General features: G+C 32.5%; 1 long non-coding RNA gene across 4 annotated transcripts; it reads right to left on the bottom strand.

Annotated features, from left to right (window-relative positions):
• Window positions 1-6,336: 6,336 nt before the first annotated feature.
• Window positions 6,337-12,669, bottom strand: LOC132630756 (uncharacterized). 4 transcript variants are annotated; one of them, XR_009578677.1, is made up of 7 exons: window positions 12,413-12,669; window positions 12,082-12,122; window positions 10,551-10,807; window positions 9,209-9,889; window positions 9,031-9,106; window positions 7,417-7,488; window positions 6,337-6,615 (listed from the first exon to the last, which is right to left on the bottom strand). It is a non-coding gene; the product is annotated as an uncharacterized LOC132630756 (long non-coding RNA). The 4 variants fall into 4 exon arrangements; XR_009578678.1 differs by having other exon boundaries at window positions 9,209-9,739; XR_009578676.1 differs by having other exon boundaries at window positions 9,209-10,807; window positions 12,082-12,125.
• Between the last annotated feature and the right edge of the window lie 545 nt (window positions 12,670-13,214).

Genomic DNA, 13,214 nt, shown 5'->3' with positions numbered 1-13,214 from the left:
TGTTAAAGAATTTTAAGGATCTAATATTGTGATTTACTCTAACAGTTAAATGATACACACTACTAAAAAATCTCTGTTTTTCCACTGAAAAATGTTCAGTGGCTATTTTTGAATGTCGGTGGGAAAACCTAAATAGTAGTGTTTTCATGCGGAAAAATCACGAAGTTTCACAGCATTTCAATGGGAATCTATTTTCCACCATGCATTTTTCCATTGAGCTGGTTCGATGAGAATGAAGTGAGAACATCATGTTTTATAGCACAAATTTCCCACTAAATGTCGGTGGAAAAACCTTCTGTTTCTAGTAGTGACAAACATATTGCAATATATACAGATAATTTTAGAGATCTCTTGTCGAGTTTAATTTAGTAACACAGACTTTTCTTGTGGTTTACAACGTTTAGCTTACATCCCTTGATAAAATGTTAAAAAATAATCACGTTATGTAGGTTTGTTTTTGCTCCATATCACAACAATCACTACTATATAGAAAAAGATGTTTTTTCCACCGACATTCGGTGGGAAATTTGTGCTATAAAACATGATTTTCCACCTCATTCTCACCGAATCAGTTCAGTGGGAAAACGCATGGTGGGAAACAGGTTCCCACTGAAACGCTAGGAAACATCCTACTTTTTCTGTGTGAAAACACTACTATTCAATTTTTTTCCACCGACATTCAGTAAGAAATAGCCACTGAACATTTTTCAGCCGAAAACTAGTGGGAAAATAGATATGTTTTAGTAGAGAATATTGAAAGCACGATATCATGAATCATGAAGATTGGGATTTAGTTACACCTAATATCGTAAACCATAGGAAACATTAGTGTTATAAAACCAAACCTCAAAAAAGATTTCTAAAATTATCCTCTAATAAATACTCCCCCGTCTCAATATGTGTGGCGGCGTTTAGATTTCAAGTTAAACGAGTTTTTCTTTGACCACAATTGTTGCATATGCCTTTTTTAAATTGTTAATTATCGTGACTTATAATGATTTTGACGTAATTTTCAAATAAATAAATTTTATTTCAAAAATAAAGGGCAGTTCAGTGCACTAAGCTCCCCCTACGCGCGGGGTCTGGGGAAGGGCCGGACAACAAGAGTCTATTGTATGCAGTCTTACCCTGCATTTCTGAAAGAGGCTGTTTCCATGGCTCGAACACGTGACCTCCTGGTCACATGGAAACAACTTAACCAGTTACACCGACGCTCCCTTCATAAATTTTATTTCAAAAAAAAAAAAAAAAACTTAAAACTTCTATATCTAATTCGAGATTAAGATTTAGAAATATGACTCTCGAAACGACACATAAATTGATACTGAGGTTGCATGCATGCACTTGTCTGCCAAATATGAATTCCTACCTGAAACACTTTTGGGAGATTGATAGGAATTGGTCTGTTGGTCGAACCGGTTCAGTGTTGCATTCAGAGATAAACAGAGTCCTATATGGTTCAAGAAGATGAAGACATTGCTCTTCTCTCATCAGTATCTTTCAATTAGCTCATCCATATTCCCAGAAATCAAATGTGCAGTAAACTTGCCTAGCAATTCCTTCCAGGATTTTTCGCCTTCAATAATTGCTGGATCATTAATATTGCCATACATCGAGGTGGCCAACCTCTTGAGAATCCAGAGTGGAATTTGGTTCTCAAGTAACAGTGCATCACTGGAAAACAGAGAAATTGTTACTAGGCCAAGATCTCTCATCATGAAAAAAAAATGTGATTTCAGTGTAGCGGTCTCCATAAAGTTCAAAAGGAAACATGTATCGAGGAGCATTATGCGAGCTAACTCATCATCACTATAACGGTCTGTAGAACCTTCAACATAACTATCTCTGATATTCACTACAACAAATGCGATTTTTAGCTACGAAATTACTAGCTACGACACGAAATTCGTCACCAATTGTCCATTTTTCGTGACGAAAATTATATTTCATCTTTAAATACATGAGACACATACTTTGTATTTGTATTCCTCCACAAATTGAAACTTCAGGTTTCCATGATGATAAGGCCCAATAGAGACAACCTTTGGATCGTAATAGCTGTCCTTGTTCTGATCTCGTAAAATTGGTGGAACTTTATGAATCTTCCTTCTGCCCGAGGCAGGAGATAACCTCGGCCTCAAATCTTGAAGGATAATCTCATGAGCACCGTTTCCCACAGCTAGTCTGCTAGAGAGTGCTGAAGTTTGGTCCATTGGCTGCATTGATCACTCTTGTAAAGCCCCGAACTATTTTAACTCTTTCAGAATCCAAGTTGATGACTATATAAGGAAGGAACAGAATTTCCTATGTTCCAAAAAAAAAAAAAAAAAGCTATGAGGTCAATTTAAGTGTTAAGAAATGAATTGAGATCAAGTTGAGTGAATATAATGGTTTATAAAGTAGTGGTTTGCCAAATAAGTGTTTAGCTACATTATTGAATATAATAAAATATATTTTATTCTTGTACTATAACTATTATATACATACACACATACTCCCTCCATCCCGAAAATATTGTTTTACATTCCTTATTAGTTTGTTCAAAAAGATTGGCACATTTCTATATTTAGAAACAATTTAACTTTATGAAATGATTTATAGCCACACAAATATCTAAGGCTTGTTTCAGACCACACATTTCAAAAGTCTTCCTTTATTTGTTAAATTCCGTGTCAATACAAACTAAGACAATCTTTTTAAAACGAAGAGAGTACTACCTTTTTAATAAATATTTTATATATAGAGTTAACAAGGTATTATAATTAAATATTTTAGAATCATTTGAAAAAACCCATAAGGGCATTCACGTAGGACCAACTAGAAAAATAAAGAGAATCACACTTTAAAGATGTCAAGGAAAGAATAGAATAAGCATTCATTTAGCTATTCTCTGAAGCAAAGGGAGAGACTTCGTGTCTCTGCAAACCCGATGCAACAATTCGCTATTTATTAGGATTTTTTTTTTCCATATTGAGAGCTCAAATTTAAATTTTTGCTTAAGGATGGAGAAATTTTATCCAACTCAATTCGGTTCTTAATTATTACGCGGGACATTGTTGCTTCATGAATTACGGAGTAACAACGTCGATTCAAAGGTGATTTAGGATGTATATTTCAATAATTTGTTTTTATAATTCAAGAAAATTTGAAACGGTAGGATCTAAAGAACTGTGTTCAAAGATAAACCTCAATTATCTAGACTATTAAATTAATGCAATTTAGATACCAATGACGAATCCAGAATTTTACACAAACAAATTCGATAAACATTAAAAACAATAAGGACACTACCAATCCCGACAAGTGGGTGTCCAAATTTTTTTTTTTTTTTGGTTGATAATGCTACTACAAACTGAACAATTTTAGAAATTGCTCAAGAAATTTAAAATGTTTAACAAAACCAATTTACATTAACTAAAAACAGTTAACAATTAATCAATTTAATTCAACAGTTTTATTTCAACGAATTTAACATTTTATTGACCTTTAACAAAAATATATATTTAACCAATTTATAGAAACATTCTCAACTAATATTGAAGCTTCTAATAGGTACAAGGGTTAATTGAGGTGTTAAAATGAAAATGGGAATTAGCTTTAAGGGGTGTCTATGCATTTGGCTTTTATTTAATGAAGATAACTTAGTAAATTATAACTTGTTTTTATTATTTTCCTAATGAACGTGAAAAAAAATTTAGGTGACAAGGGAGTACTTATCTTTTGTATTAATAGATTAGTCACTAGTGGAAATGTTCGCGCTGGTTATATTTCTTTTTCAAAATTCAAATACATATAAAATTAAATTTAATGAAGAATGAGTAAAATTGCAAAAGTATCATAGTTAACCAGATCTATAATTCCTGCGCTTAGTTTAAAAGTATCCATACGGGAAACTACAATCAAAGAGTTCTTTATCAACCACCATCTACTTCAGAGATCCCTACGGTGACCTTTTTCAAAAGTATCATAGTTAAGTAGATTTATAATTCCTACGTTTAATTTAAAACATTTGTTTTTTTTATCAAAGAAATGAAAATTTACAACATAAATGATCAAAAAAAAAAAGCTAACATGCTAATAAACATGAAGTTGCGGTTTTACCGAAGATGAAGAAAAAACATGGAAGAAAAAAAAAGAAGGGAGTAAGGACACAACATATGTTTGTTAGTGTTGAACCTCTCTCTAGGAGCATGAACTTGATATGAAAAATAACAAAAATTAAAATTTCAAAAAAAAAAAAAAAAATCCGGCGCCGATGATGAAATAAAAAACTTTAAGAAAATAATAAAAATTACCTGCCGATTAATTACTAAACGAAAAGAAAAAAAAGGGCAGATCATTAAAGTAGTACTACTCCACTATTAACTAACACTATAATTTTATCATCATCTATAAGAACATAGCATTTTGGACTTGTTAATAAGTATTCTCAAACATTTATGACAGAAATTACATCATCGATAGTTTTGATTGGAAATTGTTGAGCGGTTGTTCTTCCAATAACTTTTTGCAGCCTTAAGATGATAATTGAAATTTTAGATTAGTTCTTTGACTAATGAAGAAAAAAAAGAGAATAAAGCAGAATATAAAGGCAAATTGCATTCACTAAACAACTGTGATGTGTTCTCATGATAATTAACCATACAAAGCCGTGGAATAGCACATGAATTAGAAATGTTACATGAGATGCCCTTTTCGGGACCCTGCTAACACAGGATACTTGCTCTAAATTAATTATCAACCATAAGGATATAAGTGGTGTTTGTTAGGCTCGAACCTCTTATTGAAAGCACCATCTAGATATGAAAAATTAAAATACCAAAAAATTGCAACCTAAAGAATAAAAAAAAGAAATTTAAGAAAAATAATAAAATATCACCTGGCGATTGCCGAATGAAAAGGAAACATTAGGACATTATTAAAGTAATGCTAACCCCGTAATGACTAAAGCCACCATTTTGAATCAATATATCGTAAAAATCCTCTTGATGTTTAACTACACTAAGCATTGAATAGATTTTCTATTGAAATATGTTGCTGAGTCTAGAGAATTTGCGCAGATGCAACAGAGATCCAACAATCACAAGCTTTTTATATTGGCCTACCACCATATCTTTCCAACTCTTCATCTTCATAGTCTAGACCATAACAGCAAAATAATTTAATACAAATAAAAGCGTATGTCTGAATATGTGCCTTAACTTCAAATGATAGTGGAACACAATAAATGATTTATTTTTAATATTGAGTAATTGCAAATGTGAGTAACGTAGATTAAGCATTACTTTAAGAAGTGTTTTTTTAATTATTTTTTTTATAGCTCATAGGTGAAGAAAAATAAGAGAAATGCCAAAAATTTGAGAAAAAAGATAAATAAGAATGGTAGTTACAGAGAGGTGTCACATCACCCTGTCTATGCATAATTTTATATTACATATAGATTTTTATGTATGTGCTGACCATAATAAATACCTCAAGTATAATGCACTTTCATTTGTGTCATTATTCTTTTCTTTGTTAAAGTTCGTTAATTAATAGATAATAAGCACATATCTAACACTTTGGCTCAAATAATGACAAAACAAATAAGTAACAATTAGGGGTATGCATTCGATTTTTCAGTTCGCTTTTACATTATTCGGTTTCGATTTTTTGGTATTCGATTTCTAAAAAGTACAATTATCCAATCCGAACCAAAATAAGTTTGGTTTAGTTCAATTCATCTCTTTTCGGTTCAATTTTTTTCGATTTGGTTATTCGGTTGCGTCATATAAGATAATTAATATAATCAAATAGTAATATTTTAATGAATTTTTTTTTATAAATTATGACAAGTAATCATGTCAAGTCTCTTATTTTCTAATATAAGTCACAAATAAAATTTTAAGAACACAATATCTAAAAGTATGCACTACAACAAATTCAATTATCAGGGACAAATAATTTCGTCACTTGTAAGTCATATTTCGTCACCAAAAATCTTGTGTGACGAAAAAAATTTCGTCAAGCATCCGTCCCTAAAAGTATACAAAGACAACTTAATGTTTCGTCGCTAAATAAAATTAATAAACTACGAAATCTTCCTTTCGTCCCCAAATGCATAGTATTTGTGACGACCATATTTGTCATAAAAAGGATAGATTTTCGTAATTGATAATGTATTTTCGTCACTAAAAAGGTTACTAATGCCGACAAAATTATCTTGTCACTAACTATTTAGATTAATCAATGACGACAAGCATAATTTTGTCATTAAAGGCTGCCTTTTATACACAAAATAATCCGTCCCTAAATGTATAAATTAGTGACAAATTTGTAGGTAAAATTATTATGTCGTCACCAAAAATATTGCTTTTACTGACAAAATAAAATTGTCACTGCAAATTGTCATAATTAATACAATAAGCAGGTGATTCTGGAAAATAGAATTATATAAGAATATCTCATTGCTAAAAAGTCAAACATAATATATACAAAGTACACATTATAATACATTTTCTTTGTATATATGCATAACCCAAAAAAATAACATAATATGTCTCCAAACTTTTACTTTGTCTTCAAACTCTTAGTTGCGCTGCCTTTATTTCCAGTTGTTGAAGAAATTCATCCTTCCTATATAAAATCCGCAAATAGCAATGGACAAAGATAGAAGTAAATTAGTAAATTTTGATAGCAATCCAATTAGAATTTATCAAAATCATCAAATTCGGAGGAGAAGGCAGTGCTGCATACAATGGAAACCAGATTTGATAAGAATTTCGACGATGCCTTGAGACTTGAATAACATAGAAATTCTAGTAACCATCAATGATTAGAATTAGTCGAAGCTACTGCTAAAAAGGATGGTTTGGTACGTTTAGTCAACGCTAATATATTGATACTATCAAATTCTAAGCATGCAGACCACTAGAACATCCAATTATCTGAAAATAGAGACAAATATCTCTTTACATAAAAGAAACTCCATTTAGTAACAAATGAAATGTGCCAAAAAAAAAAAAAAAAAAAAAAAAAAACAATCGCAACAAAGCTTATATATACTTGAAAAAACACAACCAGAGGGTCAACATATATATCATCCAAACAACATCCTCTTTACCAGAATATAGAGACACAAATGCTAAATGGATATAGAGACACAAATGCTAAATGGTGTAACAAGCAGGCATCAGTATCAAATAATATTTGCCCAATTTTAAAGTTAGGACATTTTCAAACTAATTTATTTCATTCTAAATAATATTGAATTAGGACATGGATACTGGAGAGGAAATTTACAAGAACTAATCAATTCCCTAGGGCGATGGACTAAACTTCCTAAAGGATTCAACATAAAAAAATGCTCTCTATCTAAAAACAGTGGTAGTAGTTACTATGAAGCAACAAAGTAAGTAGAGTGAAATGAGAAGATACCTTGATTGAAGTTTGAGACAACAGCTCTTGATTAGCTTAACCATCATCTATTGCGTCTAATTGTATTTTGTCCTACAATTTTAAAAAATAAAAACAGTAAGCTAACAATAACAATAGTATAGGAATATAACATACAAAAAGAAAGTAGCCAACCTCCAACCATCTTACAAGATCGTAACAGATACGCTGAAAGAAATACATGTGCATGTTCGAATAAGAAACAAACTACGTTCAAGATGTAGCACCTATATGGAATGTTTATATAGAAATCAAAACATGGTGGACTCGCACGTCTGCTTTTATTTTTACTTCAAACCCAAAAAAGGGCAAGGAAAAAAGAGTACATATGCTTGAAGACTTGAAAGATGAGTAAGAAAACATCCAAATAAAGTTGTACGCATGGTCGTAACTCATGAATCCTAATCACTTCACTGGCAATTCCTTTCATGTATAGAATTACCAAAGCACTTATTAAGTTCATTCCAGGGACGAATGTAGCAACCAACTCCAAATAAAACACTCTTTAAACACACCAATACATGAAACTGAAAAGGGTCCAAGTAATTACCCTTGCATGTCCTCAATGAAGTAATGAAGAGTTCGTATTAACAACTTCAAATGTAAAAAGATTTTGCAACCACTTGATGTATTTTCTTCTCTAATTATGGTAAATATTCAATTCCTTTATTGGTTACTGATAAAAAAAATAATGTTAGATATAAGAATATTTGTAACAGTGATGCATACATGTAAAGCAAACACACACGCAATCTAGTCTAAGGATTATAGCAACATAATAGTATCATGATCTATACGGTAAAGTAACTCTAAAATAGTTACTGTCAATATGAAATAAAGAGCAACCCCTCTCAAGATGCCAACAAACTCCTCTGGCTAGAGTATGTCATCATTAACATTCTTTACACACAGTGGAGCACAAGCGAAAATAGAGGAAGCCTTAAATTCATGTCCTCAAGCTAAAGCTATTTGTAAAATTAGCAGGGTTGGATTTATTTTGGCATTTGTGAACCTAAAGCCTGAAGTAATTGAATATTAATGTGGTTCCAAGAAGCCCCAAAGCAAGAGGACATTGATTCAGTAGGTTCCTGAATCCTATTTCACTTTGAAGAAGTAAATTAACAGTAGCAGCAGTGAGACTGAACCCAAAAATAAATCAGAACCTTATATAAGACTTGCAGTAACAATTACTACAGACACCAACAACTTGTGGTCTATCTCAATTTGTTAGTTAAAATAAACAGGCATTTTGCCAAGAATTGAATGATATTGAGAGCCTAAACGGTGATGTATTGTGGCAGCAAGAAAAGGTAGGTGTACTGAGAATACGATACAACCAGCCCACAAGCTGGCCATTCCAAAGAAAAAAAGATAGGATATCATGTTAAGAGTTAAAATAAAAATCTAGTGAACATTACTTAAGAAGAAGAAAGATTGAGTGGAAGAGACACTACAAGAAATGCTTATTTTGTGTGGTTTAAGCAAATTAAGCCAGTGTCAAAATCATTTGAAGCTAACTTCATACAAAAGAGAAGCAACAAAAAAGTTACCAAAACTTGAACCAGAAAAAATAGAATTTATAAACAATCAACTCACTTCAACATATCATTTCTTGATCAGGGGATTTGAATAAGTCTTTTCAGACATGAATTTCACTAGTATGTACTAGTAACTGTAAAAACAAATAAAACAAAAAAAAAAAATTACTCCCAGCTAATTAATGTAACTTGGGGAAAAGAAGTAAAAACACTTTAAGCTTCGGGAGATAACTTACTTGACATCTCATCTATCGAACCTTTTCTTGATTAGTTTTTTTTTTTTTTTTATGACATGGGAACCCGCAGCTGTTACCTTTCGAGTGAACACAGGGTAAACCCAGCTCCTGTGCAATAGCTCGCAAAACACACAGAAGAGATAACCCGCACTAGACAAGCCCCGTGTGACGAGCTCGACCCAGAAGGCAAATCCCCTACTGTTGTAGGCAGGGGATTTCAAACCTGAGACCTCCGTTATAAAAGCCCCATGCTCAACCAACTGAACCGCCCTTGCGGGTAACTTTGCTTGATTAGTTTCTTTCAGTTTAATAACTAGTACCTGCCTTGCATGCAGTTGGAGTTGGAAAAGTAGACTGCCGAATCAATTCTCACAATAAAAATGAGAGGGACCTTTTTTTGTTCCTAGATATTGTTGTCAGTTTCTGTAAAAAGTAGTTCCAGGGATAAGGAAAATCCACGTGCAATCAGTTTGTCAAGAAAACCATGATCTATTTATGTAAGTTGTGATTCTAGATATGTATTCCATCTACCTGTAGTCACATAGGAAGATGTCACTGAGCCAGCTACGTTCATTGTTCCCAATCAATACACCTAATCCTATGACTTAGACTTACACAACATAGCTTACCCAAAGAGTTAACAAACTAAATTGCTGCCAAAATTCAAGTAATACAACCAATCTGCTTCAAAAGAAAGAGAGAAATCAATACATTAACAAACTTGGCCTGCAAATCAATGCATATTTAGTAATACAAGATGATTTGTTGCCAAGCACCGGGCCCAACAATTCAGACAGTGATTTAGCTTTATGACACCATATCTACCTGAGATATATAATTAAAATTTCTAAATAGCAATAAATATCTAATATAATAGTTCTGATTTCACAAATAAATAAAGTGAAGGTAATTTTATCGGCATACAACAAAAAAAGTAACACAAGAAAATATATGAATTTACAGACATCAAAGAAGTGCAAGCTTGTAGTTTAGTTGGTAAAGAACAATGAAAAGGCATGGAAAGCAATTGAAGAGAGCATTTCTTTGAGAAGGTAAATATTTACAACTGAAGAGATACTTCGATCAGTTAGTTCACAACATCATCATGAGACTTCAGTAATAGGAAAGTTAAATAGTTATCTAGCCTTGTCAATTAGAAGATAGATGACCAGAAAATATACTAAGCGGGTTGACATAACAAATAATGTACCAAATATCATGAACAAGCATGTGAAAATAAAAATAGATAGAAACAACCAAAAAATGAAGGGAAAGGTAAGGATCAATTCACACCAGCATGAAAAATACAAACTAAAAAGAAAGGAGTACAAGAACAATCTACCTCAAAATCATGACACCCATATTTGAGTTCTTATGAAAATCTAGAATTATATCTTCCATTGTTTTCTTCGCCTTTCCGTATGGATAGTTGCAGTTTGAGAGGAGGCTCAACTGTTATGTAATAAGCTTCCAACTTACAGATGGTGAACCTCTCCACATTGGAAGACTGGCCATTCAACACAATTGTTATCTTCTGGTCATTCAACTCAATTGATATTTTCCTTGCTTAACCAATATTGATAACTGATATATTGGACCCTAAAAAATATCATATCATAAATAGAAGTATGTCAAATGAACATCAATTCAATGTCTCATGCTAAGCCTCTAAAAAACGACACCAAATGAGAAGTAGAAAGACACCCGTACAACTGTAATACAGTAACACTAGCAACATTAGCATACAAGTTGATTCCCAGTTAGCTTTCAATTAAAATGGCTAGACCAATTTAAATATTTTTTTATCCAACTTCAACTAGTTCACAAAGCACTCGTAAATTTAACTCAATTTTAGTCCACTTCCCAAATTAGTCATAGCACACTATAAGCTAGAAAAGTTGTTTATATTAAATAAATAAGAGTCAAAATGTGTATGTAACTATCTCAGTCATAATGTACACCATCAAAATGAAAGATTCCATTATAAATCCCAAAATCTGATGACATAGTTCTGCAGTTTAGCAAAAACATTGGACTAGGACACGTAAGCGAGGGTGGGAGAGTCCAGTGGCGGATCCAGAAATTTTATATAATGGGTGCTTAATTATTTTTAGTTTGGAAATTGCTACATAGAGTGGGTGTTCATTTAATATATTTGAATTAATTACAAGATTTTGTATGTAAATAATAGTGTTTGTCACAAAAGGCAATGGGTGCTTAAGCACCCTTAGTACACTACATAGGTCCGCCAGTGTGCGAGACTATATGTGAAGCACTTCAAACAGAGCATCTGGATAAGCCGATATGAATTTTATGCAGCCCTTTAAATATGGACTCGCGTCACAACACAAAGAACCAAGTCCTCTTTAAATAAAACTTATAAGGAGTAGTTCCCACTTTCTGCTAAGTTAAAATCTGTTTTTTTTTTTTTTATCAAAATAAGTACTGGTGAGTACAACGTAAATTGAAATTACCAAGTGATCTTTAGAAAAATTAGTAGATCTACTACTCAGCTATGAAGACACTTACCTATAACTGATTGGTACATTAGAAGGTAGATTTCTGAGTCAATGAGAAATATATATGCAATTGTCTTGATCTGTTGCATTTGGTACTGTCATCTCTTTACAGATAAAAGGTTTCATTTTTTATTGGTTAACTAATGAATATTTCTTTCCATGATAACGTTTCTACAATAAGAACATTCACTTATCCATATCTCCTTAATGAGTTTGAATGAGAAGTCTTATTTTTCAACTAGTTTGAACCTAAGGTTGAGCGAGGGAAATACATAGATGGCAAAAACACAGTATCAGAATCAAACACACAAATTCAAGGATCATGAACAAAATCTATGTGCAATTTTCACATACCTGCTGAAGGAGTTTTGAATGAATTTTGGAAAGCTGAATGTCTGCTGCCAGGAAGTCAGAATATTTTAATAAATAAAATGGATCTTAAGAATAGTTCATTCGTAAGCAAATAAGATAAAACTAATAAGTCAGGGAACTAAACAATAAGACAAAGCATATGGTGACAGTTTAAGGACCTCTGCGACTCTGTTACTCTAATCACTCCCAATTTCTCAAAATTAAGCTGGTAGGATTACATATATCTAATTATTTTGATTTCATTGGCAGAAATACAGAGATATAATCACCAAATTAAAACTGTAACAAAGACAAAACAGAGAGAGAGACTTACAATTTGCAAAATAGCAATTGCCTGCTAATTCTCGCATTTTGCAGTTGGATACTTCACAAAAGATTAAAACAACGTAAGTAATAGAGATACAAAGAAAGAGAAAGAACGAAACTAAACCTTAGAAAATAGTTCATAGAAGAAACAAGAGGCAGAGACGAGAGGTCTGAGGAGAAATGGGCATGAATGCGAGGGAATATGATTTAATGGAAAAATAGAATTTGGAGGGAACCGGTATTTGGGAGAAAGCGGGAGGAGAATTTGGGCGAGCAGGAGGGGGAATTTGGCTAGGACATTTTAATTTCTTTGTAATTTTTGAGAAAAGGACATAAATGGTCCCTTAACTATGAGAGTAGGTTCAAAATAGTCCCTTAACTATGCACTTAACGGTTTTGGTCCTTTAAGTTTGCCATAAGTTAACAAAAATGGTCCCTCAACTATGAGGGTTGGTTAAAAATAGTCCCTTAAGTATGCACTTAACGGTTTTGGTCTTTTAAGTTCGCCAAATGTTAACACTTTTAGTTTCCGACAAAATATTCATCGAACTCTGTTTGTTAGATTTGACGAGAACTATGAAAAAATTAGCGAGAACTCACATTTGGGTGTACGCATTACTAAAGAAAAGGCCAAATACCTCAGGATAAAACCGATGGACATCAGTCGGTTATAGGAAAAAACAGAGGAAAAACCTACAGACTTGATAATGTCAGAAAATAGTATCTCTGAACACAAAGACCGACGGACTCTGTCGATTAAAACCGAGGTAGTCTATCAGCTAAGTAAAATACACCAGACCTTAGAAATA

Source organism: Lycium barbarum, chromosome 3 (genome assembly GCF_019175385.1).
Source record: "Lycium barbarum isolate Lr01 chromosome 3, ASM1917538v2, whole genome shotgun sequence".
NCBI lineage: Eukaryota > Viridiplantae > Streptophyta > Magnoliopsida > Solanales > Solanaceae > Lycium > Lycium barbarum.
Note: the sequence above shows the minus strand (reverse complement) of the source record. Positions and strands in the feature narration are given on the sequence as shown.